General features: G+C 35.0%; 1 pseudogene; it reads right to left on the bottom strand.

Moving 5' to 3' along the window:
• Positions 1-647: 647 nt before the first annotated feature.
• LOC143591998 (pectinesterase 2-like) lies at positions 648-12,868 on the bottom strand (annotated as a pseudogene).
• Between the last annotated feature and the right edge of the window lie 6,878 nt (positions 12,869-19,746).

Here is a 19,746-nt window from a genome sequence, read left to right as displayed (position 1 = left end):
CGAAGGAGTTTCTCTCCCATGCTCATTTTCTTCTTCTTTTCCTCATCCACCTTTCTTCTCCAGTCGTCGGTCTCATGCAAAGCACGATCCAGATGTTCCTCATATGACTGCGGGACTATGTTGGGATAACCGTACTGCGGAGGTGGGTCGCAATAAACCAGTGTTACCATTTCGTAATGGTTTCTCGGCTCGGGATACGGAACATAAGTCTAATCAGATGCAAGGTAGAGGTAGGTCTTGGCAGCTTGGTTCTGTTCGCGAATGGAAGGAATTCTCCCTTGAAATGACGGGACGCTTGACGAAGCTTGGTTCCTTAATTTCTCCAAGTATTGGACATACGGGTCCACAGAACCATAGCTTGCATTATTGGAAGTGAGTGATCCATTCATCGGGCTTGATATTTCGTTCGGGTTTTCTGGATGCTCTTCTTCCATCTCTTCCTCGGACTCCTCCACTGGGTCCTCCTCACTATCTTCTTCGGGATCTTCTTCATTATCAGAATCCTCCTCTTCTATGGGTTCCTCTTCTTCCTCCATAGGTTCCTCCTCTTCTTCTGGTTTGTCTTCCTCCATAGGTTGTGGAGTTTCAATGTTTATGGAGGGCATCTTGAAACTTTCGAAAGGCATCATGATCCTCATCTTGGGCTTTCAGGATGGCCCTTCGTTATTTTTTGGTTGGGAGCTAACTTCATTCATGGTGGAGCTTCCGGTAAACCATCGACATGGGTCGGAATGACACTGCATCCAGTCGGAGGATGGGTTTCGTGGTTCCTCCTTGATAGGTAAGTTTGACAGAAAGGCGTATGACGGATGTGGATTTGGCGGTACATAACCAGTTGGGAAATATTGTGATACCTTCGTGGGTTGATAAGTTCGGACCTCCGTTGGGTGGTATGTTGGTACTTCTGACGGTTGATACATGGGTATAGTTGGTGGATGATAGCTTGAATGCCTCGGTGCCTCAACACTTGGCTTCGGTGGACTATCGGGGATGTCGATCGGGTAGTGCCTACTTCCGGGATAGTATAAGGGTTTGGACAAGTCTCGTTCCACGTCTTGATCAAAGAACGCTTCGTAATATCCATCGCTCATGTTGTCTTCAGGGTAGGGTTCGGCTATACCGGCTTCCTCGGCCTTGCGAACAAAATTTTCTATCATAGCTTTGAATGACATCTATTAATTCGGGTGGTTTAGAATGTAGAGAGGGATAGAAAGGTTACCAGCCTATCTTATCCTTAAAACAAATAATCAAATAATTTCCTATACTTGGATCGAAGCTTGGGTATTGTTTTATGATACCCAATTCGCTAAGATCGATGACTCTGATACCAAGCCTGTCACACCCCTTTCTAGGGCCTCGGAGTGTGACTCGTAAGTTGATATCGTGTTTGTAAATAAATTAGAGTTGCATTAGTTTGCGGAAAACTTATAAAACTTTAAGGATCAAAAGTGTAATATTTATATATATTCATAAGACGGGATTATAAACATCCGTTTAAGTTATCAAAAGATTATTTGTTTATAATTACAAACCACCATTTAAAATGTTAAGTTCACAAAAAGAATCAGAGCCATCGGATATCATAGTACTTCGTCATTTCAAAGCTCTAACTTTGTTCACCTGCAAAATGTAATAAAATACGTCACCAACGAATGCTGGTGAACACGCTGACGGAAAAATATTTCTTTTACTTTATTACCCCTCGAGACTACGCCTGCCTCGGCCCAACCTGGTTTAGGAATAACAAAGTCAAATAACACATTATAAATATGAGCCTCTACGCTAGATCACCTCAGCAAACACCGCAGCGTTCGACTTAGTTAAGTACCCGTAAATATACACATAAGGTCGTACTCCCTGCAGGAGAGCATCCTACGACCAAGGGTGGTGCGATCATGCCCAAACAACGCATAGTACCACCTATGTAAGGATCCAGACATACGTATACCACAGCCTGAGGGCTAGGTTTATACCCTTATTCATAACGGTTTTAGGGACACATAGTTCCTTGTAAACGATTTCAAATAACAAGTTTGACTCATTTTAAATAAGTAAAAGTTTGGGGGCGTAATCACCTTGTCTCTTTAGGATCGGCTTCACTCACCGTTCAAGGGTCTTTCCATTTCTTTATCTCGCACCTATAGTACGAGTATAAATATTTGTTAGTCGGATACACGATCCGGCTTAAGACCTTTAGTCTTATATCTCAATCCTCGATTGAACCTTTAGTTCAATTCTTGTTTACTTGAAACCTTTAGTTTAGAAGTAAGTTTATAAACCTTTAGTTTATAATAAAAACCCGACGTTTCTTCTTCTCCAAGAAACGTAATCTTTTCTTTTATTATTTAAGAATACTCTTTATTCATTAAATAATATTTCATAACAAAGAATATTTACATATATACTTACACACATATATATGTTATCAAAACATTAAATATTCATTCTTTTATTCATATCTTTGTTATGTTATCATTCTTTTCTTTTATCGAGGTATCGAGTATAACCTCGACTTAAGGCTTAAGCCTTGAATATAATATTAAATTATATTGAATTCATCATTACGCCTAACCTTAATGGCGTATAGAAACCCTAGGGACACGAGCAGCACTCCAACGCCGCTTTAATCTTCTCGACACGCAAATCGAGGAATGTCAAATCTTCAACACTCGTTGACACGACTTTCGAGACTCCTTGCCATTAACAACACCTTCTTGGTATGTGGGTGGAGGGTGGCACAACTTCGAGGAAACGTCGTTACACAATCGAGGGATCGGGGTACGCTTAACGAGGTATTATGGCACGCTTATCGAGGTATAGTTAGAGAGAGAGAGTAGAGAGATGTGAGAGCAGGTTTTGGGATGTGGAAATGAGCAGCCCATGGCTGCTATTTATAGATGATAATTTAGCTCCCATCGCGCTACGCGATGGGTGCCTCAGCAGACCTATCGTGTATCGCGATATAGGTCTGCTGACTCACAACGTAGACCTGCCACGTGTTGGCACGTGGCAGGCACCGCTACACGTGACAGCAGTGTTGCCACGTGGTGACACGTGGCGATAACCAGTGCCACTGTGTGCCACGTGGCACACGTGTCACGTTGTGTCAGGTACCCCTTCGCGATACGTGATGGGGCTCTTCTCTGACTCATCGCGTAGCGCGATGGGTCAGGAAATCAGAATTTTTAATTTAAATCCTCAACTTTAGAATTTGACAATTTTAGTCCCTAGACTTTGGAAAGTTGATACTTTGAACTAGAAATTTTTATGTTGTTACAGATTCTTTATCCTACAGCCAAATCAATTGCTTTAAACAAGCAACCGAACGTGGAACTAATCACACGGGCTGGACTTCGATCAAAGAATCGGATACGAATCGGTCGTTGGCTCTGATACCATTTGTTAAACTAGAGAGCGTTTTCACAAGTGACAAACTGATAATCAAACCGAAAACTAGAACACGCAACCGACTGCAATTGTTCAACTTCTTCAAAACGAACAGGAAGAAAATAAACAAATAAATTGACTGCAAGCTATTGGTTAATGAACCAAATTAATAAACCAACAGATGGCACTTTCTTCTATACGATAAAGAAGAATTTAACAAATTGCTTTGGCTGCAAGCAATTATATTTGACACACAAGGTTGCTATTTGACAAACAAATACTATATTTTTATTAAGAAAAGACACACTAAAAAACTTAATAAAACAAACAAATAACCAAGGTTTTATATAACACTCTAGTCCTAGTCCTACTAGTATATAAATACATAATTTGAACCAAAATCAAATAGAACTATCAAGATAAGACTAACTTATCAGATAAGACTAACTTATTTATAATAATAAACGAATTATTATTATATTAAATCTCCTTCAAGCCACCCCACGAGATTTTAACGAATCGCCCTTAATGAAATAATATCGCAACGTTTAATATCACATATCATCCAACTGGCCCACTACTAAATACATCTGCATATAAAATGCAGTTACCAGTTGGCAGTTGCAGGCCAATGTCCAGCTGCCCAATATCTAAGCCCAACGTCCCGCAGTTATTGAAAAAAGCCCATGAAAAAAAAATTCTTTTAATTTTGTGACTATGGGAGAAGCTTTATAACTCTCATAAGTATCCCCTCCCCTCGGTTTCTTTGTGCGCTTTCCTATGAAAATTTTAATTTTTACGCCCACCTGCGCGCGCGGAATAGGGATTCAACCTTCGCCATTGGTTGTGACAAATTCATAAAAAAAAATTAATAACTTTTGTATGCCATTAGCTCCATAGAGTTATAGATATATACTTTGAATATTTATACACGCGACGTTTCACTTGTTGAAAGAGATGAAGATCAGTTTGAAGCGGAAGATTAGCGCTGTTTTCTGTACGTTTTAGTTAGAGTAGGCTCTTTTTATCTTTTGGTAATGAAAAGGGTATTTAGGTAATTTGCATAAGGAGTTTGGAACAGAATTGAGAAAAGTATTCATGCTGTTAGACTACTCGCTATGGGGCTCCGTTGGCTGATGTGGCGGGCGCCGTTGGGCGCCGAACACCGCCGTGGGGCGCGGTCCAACCAAGGGCGCCGAAGGTTGGGTGGTTCCAACGGCCGGCGCGGTTGATGGTGAATGTGGGTCCCCCTCTCACACACACATACATATATATATATATATATATATATATATATATATATATATATATATATATATATATATATGTGGGCGCCTTTGAGGGCATTAAACCATAGCGAGGCGGGCTTCGATGCCTCCTGTTGCTTACGTGGCGGTGACGTGTCACGGTGGAGGGGCTTCGAAGCCCCTCACCATAGTGACCAGTCTTAATGATCAAAGTGTAATACCTTTATCAACGATGAAAAAAGTTGTAGGCTATGTGGATTCGACTCGTTTTTGGCAAGATCGTTAGATTGCTTATGATAATTTGGCTTTGACTTACCCATGGTTGTTTAATCTTGAAAACAATAATAAGAGACATGATCAAAGTTGGGTGTGGGTTTGACAACGCCCAAACAGAGGAGATGCGGAGGACACACAATAAAGGTCGATGCTTGACCTAAACAGGAACCATCCTTGGTCATTGAGTAAGGATTCGTGGAAACAGGAATTTGAAGATCGAAACGAAATTAAAATATAAGAAAGTCGATAGGAAGAAATTGCTCCCGGCAGTTTTGGGGAAAACTAGATGGAATAAAAGTGTTCCATAAAAGGTAAACATCTTCGTTTAGCGGCTTTTTCTTGACAAGTTACCGACTATGGCTAACCTCCACTACTAGAAAATAAGTCATTTTCCTATGAAAATTTCCTATAAATTTCATACGACAAGTATTTCCAACAGATTTCCAACAAAATATATATCATCTAATAAACATTATGTTAAGTCAAAACAGTTTTTCTAAAAAAGTTGTGGAAGTTTACAACCACATGTTTTTATAGTAATTTTGTAAGAAAAGTTGTTGGAAAGCTGTTGAAAATGATTTTAAAGCATGCGTTTTTCCAACGTAACTTTTTGTTGGAAAACTGTTAGAAACTGGATTTTCTAACAAATTTCCTACGATTTCAGTTGTAGAATTAAAAATATCTCTTTTTCTAGTAGTGCTCTCGAATAAAAGGTTAGACGTTCCGTTTATTTTGTGCCAATTCTGTGCAAGGAAATGAAACAACCAATCATCCTTTTACGTTCATTTTGTGGAGTAGCATATGCGGTTTGGAAATCGGTTTTCGCTTGGCTTCGGTTAGTCGAGCCGAATACAATGTAACCAAAAGACATATATACCTGGATGGATCAAAGTCATTTAACTTGTGGAAGGAATTCTTTCTGGCTACAGCTTGGTGGGTCATTTGGATGGCTAGGAACAAAGCAACGTTCAAAGCCAACGACTCGAAGACAGAGCTAATATTTGATTCTATTTTGCAATTCTTGTTTCTTTGAATTGTAACTAGAAATGAAAAGGTTAAAGTATTTTGGATTGAGTGGCTTCAACCACCTCTACTTTTCATGTAACATCATGTCATTTGTTGTTTGGTTAGGTTTTTTCTAACAACTTTTTTTAGTTATACATCTTTGCTATTCAAAAAAATAAATAATAATAAATTAATTAAAAATTTCTAGTCATGCACGGTATCGTATATCTACGTACCACCTTACTTTCGAACATATACTTATCAGCATGGGTACGTTGTATACTTGTATTACATATTAAGATAACACGACACCCTACGGATTATTGTAAAATTATTCATAGTAAACTCTTGTTACATGAATGAAAGAAACTGTATCAAAGAACTTAAGTATATAAATCAACATATATAATTACCCAACAAAAAGTTCTACTAGAACTTAAAACCAGGCATAAAACGGCACATCAGTGCCCGGCAACTAGAGGTGGTCAAAAAAACCGGTCCTCGAACCGGTTTGCCGGTTTAAACCGGAAACCGGTTTTTAAGAAAACCGGTTTTTTGTAAACCGGTTTGACCGGTTTACAAACCGGCGGTTTGTATATCGGTTACACAATTTGGAGCCTAAACCGGTTTTATAACCGGTTTTAAAAAAAACCGGTTTTTTTTAATAACCGGCTTTTAAAAAACCGGTTTTTTTAATAACCGGTTATTAGAAAAACCGGTTAACCGGTTTTTTTATAAACCGGTTTTTGACCGTTATAAAAAAACCGGTTAACCGGTTAAAAACCGGTTTTTTTCCCGTTGAGTAACGGCCATATAGCCGTTTTTTCTTATTTTTGACCGTTTTTTTTTTTTTTTCCCATTTTACCCCCACAAACATCTATATATAGCTTAGGTTGGGTATTGGTTAGATCACACTCGATTATACAACTCCAAACGCTCTAAACGTTTATTACATACGCGATTATTTTGTTATCTCACGCTCAATTATACCACATTACCACTCCATACGCTCTTATTTCGTAGTCGATTATCATGGCCTCCCAAAGTGCTGCTTCATCCGTCAACATGGGTGCCTCGAACACGGGAGAAACGGTCGTTCGGGTCATCCCCACGAAACGAAACCAAGATGTTTGGCAACATTTCGACCTATGCGAAATGTCTAACGGTACCCAAAAAGCTCGATGCAAACATTGTTTGAAGTTTTATGGCAAAGATGCAAACTCCACTTTAAGAGCGCATGTACAAAGGCCCTTTTGCAAGGCCTTGAAGGACGAATCGGGAAGTAGTTCGCAGCCGGAGATGACGAATCAAGGAACGGTGTTTACGTACGACCTTGAAGCGGTACGTCAACAGTTTTCAAACTTTGTGATTCAAAATACACTTCCTTTCAACCACTTCGACAACCCTCAATTCACGTCGATGATGCAAAAGTATGTTCAACCACGCTACCAACACGTAAGTCGTTCGACCCTTAGAAGAGATTGTCTTAAAGCTTGGAAAAACGCTAAATCCGAACTAATTTCATACTTTTCAAACTTACAAACTGGTGTAAACTTAACAACGGATGTGTGGTCGGTACCTAATGGTTCGCCCGACTCATACATTTATGTGACGGCTCATTGGGTTGACCCCGGGTCGTGGCAAATGATGAAACGAACCGTTGCGTTTCAATTGTTTGATTACCCGCACACGGGCAGAAATATTTTTAAACTCTTGGATAAAGTCATTCGACAATACAAGATTGAAGATAAAATCTTTTCAATTTCGTTTGATAACGCGTCCAACAATACGGCCGCGGTTGGCCATTTAAAATTAAAGTATAAACCTATTTGTGATGGAGCGTTTTTTCATAGCCGATGCATTGCACATATTATCAACTTGGCCGTGCAAGATGGGTTAAACGTGATCGAAACGCAAAGAAACAATTTTAAAAGAATGTTACGAGATGTTTTTAGCAACAATAAAACATTTTCAAGATACAAAAAATTTTGTGATGAAGCTAATTGTCAATGGTTGGGGCCCAATTGGGATTGTCCAACAAGATGGAACTCGACTTGTGATATGTTTGAGAAAGCCATCCAACAAAAAGAATCACTAGTTGCGTTTCATCAAATAATGTCAAGTAGGGGTAAATGTGCACCGTACGATCCTAGAAACTGGTTATTGATTGAGATCGTTACGGAGGTACTTCAAATTTTTAAATCTTGCACAACAAGTTTATCCGGGGTTTACTATCCAACAAGCCCCATTGCTTTACCAAAAATTGCTGTCATGTGCACAAAGTTGAGTGAACTTCATTGTAGGGGTGCACCTTATTTTGATATGAGTGTAAAAATGAAAGAAAAATTTAGAAAATATTTTCAACAACTACCCGCTGTTTTGACATGTGCTGCTGCGTTAAACCCTTGCATAAATGTTGGTGGTGTTGAAGCTTTAATAGAAAAAATTTGTGATGAGCTAGAGTTAAACGACGATCAAAACCCCTATTATAACCAAACTTTAAAGAATGCTTTCAACACCACCTTGTCTAACATGTATGATGTTTACCTTACAAAATACGGGTCGTCTTCCCAAATTCATGACTCGTTAAGAGCTGTTGCCCAATCCCAATCCCAAACCGACCTTGAAATGGGGATGTACTACATGATTTGGGAAGACGCCGGTAAACGTCAAAAGGTAAACACCCCAAGCAGTGAACTTGGAAGGTATGGTGGTACCAACTTTGTGAAACACATGACTCCAGATGAATTTAGAAGTCTTGATTTGCTGGCTTGGTGGAGAGGTAAGGAGGATGAGTTTCCGATCCTCGCCGCCATGGCCAAAGATTTACTAACGGTCCAAGCTTCCACGGTAGCTTCGGAGTCTGCTTTTTCTGTTTCTGGCAGGGTTATATCGATTAGGAGGACTCGACTCACTCCACCAGCTGTAGAGATGTCTATTTGCTACAAGGATTACTTGGACGCTTTAGATAGGGCACAACATCAACGCTCACTCGAGGGGGAAATGGACTATGAGGCGGGCTTGTATGAAGACGAGGTCAATCAAGGACACACTCAACCAATGACCGATGAAGAAGCCGCGTACGACGATTACCTAAGGAATAGCTCGGGATCGGGTAGCGATGAAAATAATGAGTAAGAAACAGCAAGTTGTTAATGTAATCGTGTCTAAGCATTCTTTAATGTTTGTATTTTTGAGTTACGAATATGCGATAACGATTTAATGTTTGTATTTTTAATGTAAAAGCTATAAATGAAAGTTATGTATTTTTGAGTTACGAATATGCGATAACGATTTAATGCTTGTAGTTACCGGTTTGCCTTGTAGTTACCGGTTTGTTTATACTGTGAAAAAATAATGGTTATTTAAAAAAAAAATAATAAAAATAAAACCGGTTAACCGGTTAGACCGGTTATTAAAAAACCGGTTAATAAAAAAACCGGTTTATTAACCGGTTCTAACCGGTTCCCAAACCGGTCGTAACCGGTTTGACCGGTTATGGTTTTCATGCACAAAAACCGGTTATTAACCGGTCCGGTTATTAACCGAACCGGTTTTTTTCCAGGACGAAAAAAACCGGTCCGGTTAATAACCGAACCGGTTTTTTTAAAAAAACCGATTTGTGCACCTCTACCGGCAACCACGATTGACTGTCTATAAAATTCGCAACCGTAAACTTAGAAGCCTTGTGCCAGCTTGTGATAACATGGTACCCAGGCCACTTCACTCTTCGGTTAGTCGAAGAACCCGGTCCATAGTTCATATACTCTCCATAATACAAAGTATTAAGAACAAAGTCCCCTTTCCATTCTAACCATCCAGCCGGGTCCACCAAACCATCCATATAATTTTTCAAGTAAACCGTTCGAGAATATTGCTTCCAAGGCCGGCCCAAGAATGTTTTAAACGAGCTCAAGACCGGTTGTAGGTTGGGTGCAGCCATGATTCGAGAGTTTTGGATAACAATCCCGGTGTTTTGGTTTGATTGAAATCGGCCTTGGGCCGTGATGGTGATCTCTTGGGAAGTCATGGGCCGTCTTCCATAAATCATGCAGTTTTGGAGAACTGCGGCTGCGTTGCCAAAAATGAAATCGACAGTGCCGTAAATGTAGCATTCTTTGTAGAATTGCCTTTGGGAGTGGACACAGAGTGTGTCTTGATATCCTTCAAAACCGCAACGGTAAAATACTGATTGGTCTGAGCCAGATAATAGAGCCACTGCTTGGTGGTTCTGAGGGCCGGCTGTGTTGCGGAATGTTATGCCTCTAGCAATGAAACCAGGCCCCATTACAACTGTTGTTACATGCAAATAAAACGTGTGAAAACACTAGAATATATCGAAGAAATGAGTTTTTTTTTTAATTTAAACATTAAATGTGGTAATCCCTCCATTTAAAGGGTGACATCTCTGTTTATTTATTTTCTTTCTTAAGTACGTACTTATTTAGCATTAAATTTAGTTTTTAATGACATTTAACCTGTGATACTTTTTAAAATTTTAATACATAGTTTTGTTTTGTTTTCTTTAATTCGATATAAATATTACTGAAAATAAGTTGTATTTAATGTGAGTTTTTTTTATCAAAATGGGTGGGGAGGAAAAACTATTTACCAAAATGGGTAGATTGAAAAGTATTTACCAAAATAGGTTTTTTTAATTACTTTTATTACTCCTAATCTTATTTATTTTTCATTTTTTGAACAACTCTTGGTGCCTTTTTTTTCAATCAACTTTTTTATTTTTGTGTTTGAAATTTTATTTGTTATTTCTAATTTTAAACAATTTTATTATTTGATTCTTATCTCTAATTATTAGTAGTTGCTTTTTTAATTTGTTTCCCTTCAATCAACTCGTTATGCAGCCATTTTTATCTGTTTTTTTATCTTCTTTTTATTTTGTTATTGTTAATCAACCCATTATTCTTTTTATTTGATGGTTATCTATAATTAGGAATAGTTGATATTTTTTTTCGGTATTTTAAATCTGTATACTTGTGATCCCTTTTTCTTTTTGTTATTTTAACATTTTTAATATCAAGTTCTATTTCTTTATAACATAAAAGATGAAAATAATCAAATCTTGTAAAAAGCTAAATAGATATTTATCTAGTAAATGAAAAAAAAATATATGATGATTTATGTTTTTTAGTTTTACAATGAATGTGTAATTTTTATCTGGTGTCATATGAATAAGAAAAGCGATGATGTTTGAACACACAAGAACACAGTGTTAAAATTTAGAAATTTAATATTTTTAAAAAGATAAAGTTTTTATAAAGAAAAATTAAGTTTTAATTTTGATCAGTTAGCTGTGCCAAAAATCGTTTCTTTTTTGTGTTTAAAAATTAAAACTCCTTTTAGGATCTAAAACATGCTGCATGTGTCAAAAATCGTTTTTTTTGTTGTTTATTTACCTTTTCTTTTTTATTTTCTAACCCTAGAAGTAAAAAAATAAATAACAAGGAGAGGGAAAAGAAAAAATCCCCATTTTGATAAATAGTTTTAAAATAACCTATATTGGTAAATACTTTTTCCTCTCCATCCATTTTGGTAAAAAACTCTATTTAATGTAATGTATTTTTAATGGTGGGCGTAAAAATACGCTATTTTAAACCCAACTTGGATTTTCGTAAAATTTTATTAAAATGTAGAAAATTAACCATATAGTTAGAGTTATAATTACAAATAACAAATAGTAGATAATATATGTAAAACCAAGTTAAATTCTAATTGCAAAATTTGATAGAGAAGAAAAACCTTTTGTGAGTTGGGGCACTTAATTTTTATTAGTGTTTCACAAAATAAGTAGAAGTGTAAAACATGTATTTCAAACATGCCTCATTTCTAGAGAAGGTTTCACCTATATATCAAAAGTCATACATAATTGCCTTTCAAAATATATTATTTATTTGAATACTTTTAACTAACGGGAAATATTACTTAGTTGCGTCAAAGGGTAGTCTGACGTGGGTCAGTTTGCGTGTCCGTAATTACAAGTTTACAGATATAAAAAAATAAAGAACGGCTACTTACTAACGGTGGAGGAATTAAACGTGCTGGAGCCGCCTCTGACACTCCGGCTGCCGGTGATAATGGTGTACTTCATCCCATCACCAACAAGCATTATATTCTTCATATAGCTACCAATCTCAATATTCTCCGTATATACACCTTTCTTTATATAAATAACAAACCTCCCACTTCTGCTACTCTTTGCCGCGGCATCAATAGCAGCCTTAATCGTTTAATGATTCCCCGAACCATCCTGAGCCACCACAATGTTCGCTTGTGGAGTTGTGGACTGCAAATGCTTTCGATCACTGGGTGTAACCCACCTAGGAAACCCATTTTTATAAGTCTCTACGGGTGTCCTTGAACCATTGTTAATAGCCAAAGCATTACTAATAAGCTTTGTCACATTATTATTCACGAATGGCAACATGTAGTCCGAAGCATTAACCTCCACGAACCCTTCCCGACAAGTCTCGAGGTTAGTCAGTGCGGTGCTAAGCCACGTTTGCACATCAAAATCGGTGCACTTGATGGTTGGGTCTAGGGTTTGGTTTAGTTGCAATACTGTGTTTTCGTATAGCTTTAGACAGTCAGTCCATGCAGCCTTTTCTCGCTCGTTGCGGCACTTTGGACCTAGCCATTTGGTGTGAGTCTCGGCATTAAGTGCATGCTCCATGGCTAACTCCAAAGCCATTTTCTTAAAACCAGATTTTCCCAAAACGAGATCGAGTTTGTGTGGTTTGGCACGCATGAAATGCTTGCATGGCTCGGGGTTCGGTGTTTTACCGCACCACCAGTTCACGTCGTTTGGTATGGCTGAGGAAAACCATGGTGAAATGGAAATGGTGAGGAGTACAATGAGAAGGGGGATGCTCATTGCCATTTTTGTGTTTGTAAGATGTATGGTATATTGTGAGACTATTTATAAGGTTTCAATGTATGAATTAATATTTATTGTGACAAAGTTGACGTTTAACAATGTCACCAATTCTAAAACTGGATGTGGATGTTAGAAGAATGATTATCCTATAAACCAAACTATTTCTAGGTGGTGTTTAATTGGATACATGAGTTTTGTACGTGTACTAATGTTACACATATAATGATTAAACTAATATAGTCACTAAACAAGATGAACAAACCTAAATGAATAATTAAAATAGAACCCTAACATAACTTAATACAAGTGCGTATATATTAGAAACCACATGTTTTCTCATTAACGTGCCCGCTAACCCCATGGCTGACTCAATGCAGGTATTCGGCTTTGCTGTCTTCACCGTCCCTCTGATTTCATGCACTCGACATCAAATACACCTGTTGGCTGTTGATCTTCTTTGACTCGGGAATAGGTGGTGGGCCCCTAGATGGTTAGCAACCAGATTGATATCAATCTACTTAACATAACAAAAGTGAACTAAAATCTTACCATTCATTGCTGACATTACAAAGTAAAGTTAAATTATCCAACCATAACATTTGGTTTTCAAAACAGGACTTGTCTATAGCACATTTTAACCACGGGTCTAAATATTGAATGAGGAATCCTTAAAATAGTCATTTCGATCAAGCGATTTCCAACCTTAATTAGCTATGCTTTTAAGAAAATACACAGAATAGCAATCATGGGCATGTAACAAATCGTCACGTGTCAAAAATGATCTGTCGGATCCGACATAAGAGGGGAAGATCCAACGGAACGGTGAAGGTATCCGACGGAGGATTTCTCTGAACTGAACACAAGGGTTGGCCACTTTCTTGTGCGTATTTCTCAACAATAGATGTGATTCGTGATAGGGATGAGATCGGTACCGTACCGGTACTGACCGGTTCCAGTCCTGAAAATCGCTACCGGTATTGAAGGTAGAAAAAATCGGGAAATACTGGTACCGATACCGAAACTCAAAACTTTGGTACCGGTACCAATCGGTACCAGTTCCGAATTTGTTCATCCATAATTCATGAAAAACAAACACTATGGTTGTGTTCTCTTTGAAAAACTAAACGATTTACACTATTGATTTGCTTTATTTTGTAAAGAAATAAGAAAGATAGAGATGAAAATTGGTTATGGAGGTTTAGGGTTTGAAATGTAGAAAATGAAGTATTATGTACGTCGAAAGACGAAACAGTTTCGTTGGACGACGGATTAGCTTCGTGTTTCGTCAGATTACCAAATATCATAACAAGTGGCGAGATTTTATAGGTAGTTGTGTTCCGGCGAAGGGTATTGTTCTTCCGTCGGATCCGACGGATTAAGATAGCTATTTTAGGTATTATGTGAAAACCATAGCTAAACTTGAAAATGAGGCAGTAAAAATAAGTATTTTGGGGATTTTCCCATATTCAATTAGTTTAAACCATTAGAGCATTCCCATTACATCCATCAAAACAACTCTTTATCTTAAAATTTTAAAAAAATATTGTGAATGTATACCCTATCCAATTCCCTATATGTATAACCTAACTTTAAATAATGAAAATATGTTATAGTAACTTTTCATATATGAAAAACTGCCCACACTAAAAATCTTAACATCATCATTCCCTCCCCAATCTCATCTATCTCATCTTCCTTTCCTTTTTATTAAGCTCTCAAGTAGGGTTCACCGAATCACGGGCCCTCCCCGTTACCTTTAAAGCAAATCGTAGGCAAACCAAAATCATAGAATTCTTGTTCATAGACTAAAATTGCAACAAGTACCTTTCTTTATCTTCAAGTTTCAATAATAACTAATGTATTTTAGGAAGCCTATTATATATCTATATCTATAATATATATATATATATATAGGTGGGATCCAAAGAGAACTACTTTTAAAAAAAAGAACTAGAGAATTAGTAAAGGATTATTTTTAACTATTTTAAAAAAAATTATTTCGTGATTTTTTTTCTTTTCTTATTCTAATAAGATGATATTGATACTAAAAAAAAAAACTTTGTCGGTGTAGTACTGTAGTGCATATGTGCACTAATGCCTATTGCATACATACAATAGTGTTTTATTGCATATAATACAACACAATTGCATGATCTAATACACACTATTGAATATATGCAAATACGACACTAATAATTGTATGCAAAACACATTATCGCATATATGTAATACAACACTAATGCACATATGCACTATATCGATTTTTTTCAATTTTTGTATATAATATAACACTATTGCATATAAACAATACAAACAACTATATATAATATGCTATTCAACACTATTTCAAATATCAAAATGCATACTATTGCACATATGCAATATAAACAAAGTCGGTGTATTGAATATATGCATTACTCGTTAATTTTTTTTATTTTTTATTTTTTTTATTTTTATTTTTTTGTGGTGAAGAATAACAACATATAAGAAGAATGAAAGAAAAAAATTAAAAAATATTTTTTTTAATTAAATTAAAAATACTTTATTATTAGTTCTCTAGTTATCTCCATAAAATGGAGTTCTCTCATAATCCTCTCCCTATATATATATATATATATATATATATATATATATATATATATATATATATATATATATATGGGAGATTTCAATTAAGAACCCCTTTGAGTTTTAAGAACTCGAAAGAACTCAGTGTAACGATTTTTTTTCGAATTTTTTTTACACATGCGTAATATATGTAAGCTAGCTACATACACGTAAAAAAATTGCAGAATTTTTTACGCACCGAGTCGACTTTTTACACATGTGTAACGGACGTAAAAGTTAGCGTAACCACTTACATATTTATTCTCTCTCCTACTTTGACTTTTTTGCTAGATTTAATCTCAACCACATATTCTAATCCATTTAATTAAATACGTGGCCTAGAATTGAGTTCTTAAAACTCAACATGGTTCTCAAAATATCCCTCCCCTATATATATATATGTATATATATATGGGTAGGGTTAATGTAAAAAACAATATTTTTGTGAGAATAATAAGAATAGATCTAGGCACTTGGATCTATGATTTAGTGGTTGAGATTAGTAGTTTTAAATAATTGTATTGTTTCATATTTACATTGTATAGTGTTATATTTAGGTGGTTTGTTTTATTTTAAAGTTCTTCTCACACTTCTCACAAAACACTTGTTTTTTATTTGAACTCTTTTCTACTATATATAATTCATCACTTATGGACAAATTAATACACTTTATTTTAAGTAATTTATAACAATCAAAGCATAAGGTACAACATCAACTAAGTACAAAAACGTCACTGTCACATTTAATCTAACATGCTTCTAAAATTTCTTCATAATAAATACAATTTTCATTTCTTAAAGTTATAACATTGATCTTTAATTTTATACTTATATATTATTTTATTTTCATTTTTAACCCAACTACCACCACGATTTTTAAACGATCATAATTTTTTCATACGTTAATATTTTTTTAAAATAAATGGCATCATAAAAACGAACATTTTATTATATTTAATTTGAGTATGATATTGCTATAGTTTTCGAAGTAAAAAAAATTATGCAAAGTGTTTGCGGTTTGATTTTCATGGTTTTAAATTAAACCATGAGCCAACTTTACATGTTTTTTTGTTGTCGAAAACCGAAACTGAACTGTTTAAAATTAAAACCCAACTAAGCCAAACCATTACCAACGATTAGGTTCCGATATAGTTTGTACTTCAATAAAAAATTGTGTTTAAAAGTTAAAATAAGAATTATTAATTTGCATATACACTCACTTCAAGCTAAGCACCAATTAATACATTATTAAGAGAATCATACTATGAACAAAATAACTTTTGTCACATAAATAATAAACGTCATTAGAATAAATAGAAGACGAAATCATAATTAGAACACAAATTATAAAAAAAACATACCGGAAATTATGATAAATTAAAGTTGTAATAGATGAGTTTGTTTGTATGAAATAAAACTTTGTTTAATTATATTATAACTATGTCTAATATACATTATAAAACATGTATAGTACTAAATAAGTAAATAATTAACATTCAATATGTACAGTCAGCTCCAATTTCAACCGGGAAACCAAATTGGTGAATGGTCTCATAATTTTAAACGGAATAATAAACACTCATAAATTTATTACATGATTATCAAAGTACGTGTTTCCCGCTGCATTACGCAGACACTCTTGTAGTTCACTTTTACACATTTTAGAGATTTTTAATATACATATAAATATATAAGATTAAGAATCTTTATATTGATATTTTCACCTCATAAAATACATGGGTTTTAAGCTAATCTATCTATCGTATTAAAGTAAACATATATGGACATATGACATCATTTTAGCATGTTCACTATAATGTTACACAAACAATTCCCATTTATATTATTTCCACCTCATTACTAGTTAATTTAATTAAATATTCCAAAACAAATAATAAATACACATTAATTAAATTCAATTAGTCATAAAAGAGTTTATATGCATTAAATTGTATTTAAAGTTTGATTTTGTTTTAAATAAAAAATATTTTTTATGATGGAGATGGTTGACCATGATTCAATCTAATTTCATTTAATTTCTCCTTTAAATATTTTTGTTTTGAACAACATTTATCTTCATTGGTAAAGCATTCATTTCCGTTTCATAAAGTTGTGCAAGCCATATTTGGCCAATTAATCTTTGAGTCAAACACCTAAACTGACCGCCAATATTATTTTATCACTTGAGTATAAATATAAAAAAGAATTAAGTGTCATTTTATAATACCTGTGGTTTGGTCAACTACGCAACTTTAGTAACTATTATTTATTTTGTGCAGATGGCTACTTCAGGTTCAAAAAACTTGCATTTTTAGTACATTTTTTCTAACCCCGTCTATTTTTCCGTTAAGTCAGGGATAATTTGGTAACTTCGTTATTTTCTTTATTATTTTCTTTTCTTTTAAATGTTTATATCTTGTATACCCTAAATCCCCAAATCATAACATCAAAATTCAAATCCTAAATCCCCAAATGTCGTAAAAATTCAACCCTATGATGATATGGAGAAAGGGTTTGGGGATTTAGGATTTGAATTTTGATGTTATGATTTTAGGATTTAGGGTTTACAAGATATAAGTGTTTAAAAGAAGAAGACAGACGACAAATCATGAGAATGCTACGTTGGATGTGTGGGCACACAAGGCTAGACCGAATAACAAACGTTGTGTTTCGCGAGAGATTAGGGGTGGCGAACATAGCAGACAAGATAAGAGAGTGGAGATTGAGATGGTTTGGACATGTAAAGAGAAGACAGACGACAAATCCTGTTAGATCCGTAGAAAACATTACTATAGAGGGGAGGAGGGGTAGAGGACGACCGAAATTGACTTGGGATGAGAGGATTAGGCATGATTTGATAGACCTAAACCTCTCCGAGGACATGGTTGAGGATAGGAATTCGTGGAGAAGTAGAATTAAAGTTAAGGATTTTTAGAGAGAATTCAATACCTTAGGGCTTAGACTTAACTTATTTAGATCACATACCATAATGGTATTCCCCTTACATATATTATTATTATAATTATTATTATCTTTTATATAGCTGTTAAACTGTGATCTTATTATTAATATTATTATAATTAGTAGTAGTTTTTATATAACTGTTAAACTTTGATTTCCTTTATTTTGCTTCATACACATGTACTTAGATCCGAGGGTCTCTCTGGAAGCCACCTCTTTATTCCTTTGGATAGAGGTACGGTGTGCCTACATCCCACCCTCCCCAGACCCTACTTATAGCTTTGCTGTCGGTGGGATTTTACTGGGCATGATTGATTGATTGAAGTGTTTAAAAGAAAAGAAAAAACAAAGAAAATAACGAAGTGATCAAATTATCCCTGACTTAACGGAAAAAATAGACGGAGTTAGAAAAAAGGTACTAAAAATGCAAGTTTTTTAAAACTGAGGTAGCCATTTATACAAAATAAAAAATAAATACTAAAGTTGCGTAGTTGACCAAACCACAAGTATTATAAAATGACACTTATCTCTATAAAAAAACTGTCTCATATTTTAGACACACACAACCTTTTACCGATATTTTTAACTGCACAATTTATGAAATGTTAAGGTTGCCACGGTATTCGAGAAGCACATTAGATATATACAAGCTAGTTTGAAACTATGTTTTTTAATGTACAGATAGTGTATTAATGTTATTTTTATTATATATATTGCATATATGTTAGTTTTATTCATTGTATAAACGGCCCTTACTATTGCTATATGAACAGACTCGTGATGCTTACGACTGCTGTATACGAAGATTTATTTCTAATGCCATTTTAATATATGTTTAACTACTGTAATTACTACTAACATTTCATTTAAACTGGTTAAATGCGTTGTTGTAATTACTATCATTAGTTTTTTTTTTAATTTTAAAACATACACACATAATACACGAATGTACTGTTGACGCTCATGTTACAAATTTACAAACTACAAATTTTGAAAAGAAAAAAAAATCAAACGCATTAATTCTGATATGATTTTTCAAATAATATATCAATCTTTTTTTTTTAACAGGCAAATATATATATTTATAAACCACCACTATATCAATCTTCTTTCTGAGGCCGTAACATTTGACTTAATTATGAATCCATATTTTATTATTTAAAAACTTCATATGAATATAACAAATGTAACATTAAGGTGTGACTTGAAATTGCAAATATTTAAATATAATATGTATGTATTTATTTATTATAAATGTTTAAATACATGTTTTTGAAACTTGGCCCGGTTGGTCGGACTGGTCCGACCGGGACCCGGTCTCTATACCGGGCTAGGTCAGAGTATTTAGACCATTTTTTAAAAATTCGGCCG

Source organism: Bidens hawaiensis, unplaced genomic scaffold (assembly GCF_021521415.1).
Source record: "Bidens hawaiensis isolate Kalapana, Puna unplaced genomic scaffold, B.hawaiensis_p1.1 tig00001685_1, whole genome shotgun sequence".
NCBI classification, from domain to species: Eukaryota; Viridiplantae; Streptophyta; class Magnoliopsida; order Asterales; family Asteraceae; genus Bidens; species Bidens hawaiensis.
Note: the sequence above shows the minus strand (reverse complement) of the source record. Positions and strands in the feature narration are given on the sequence as shown.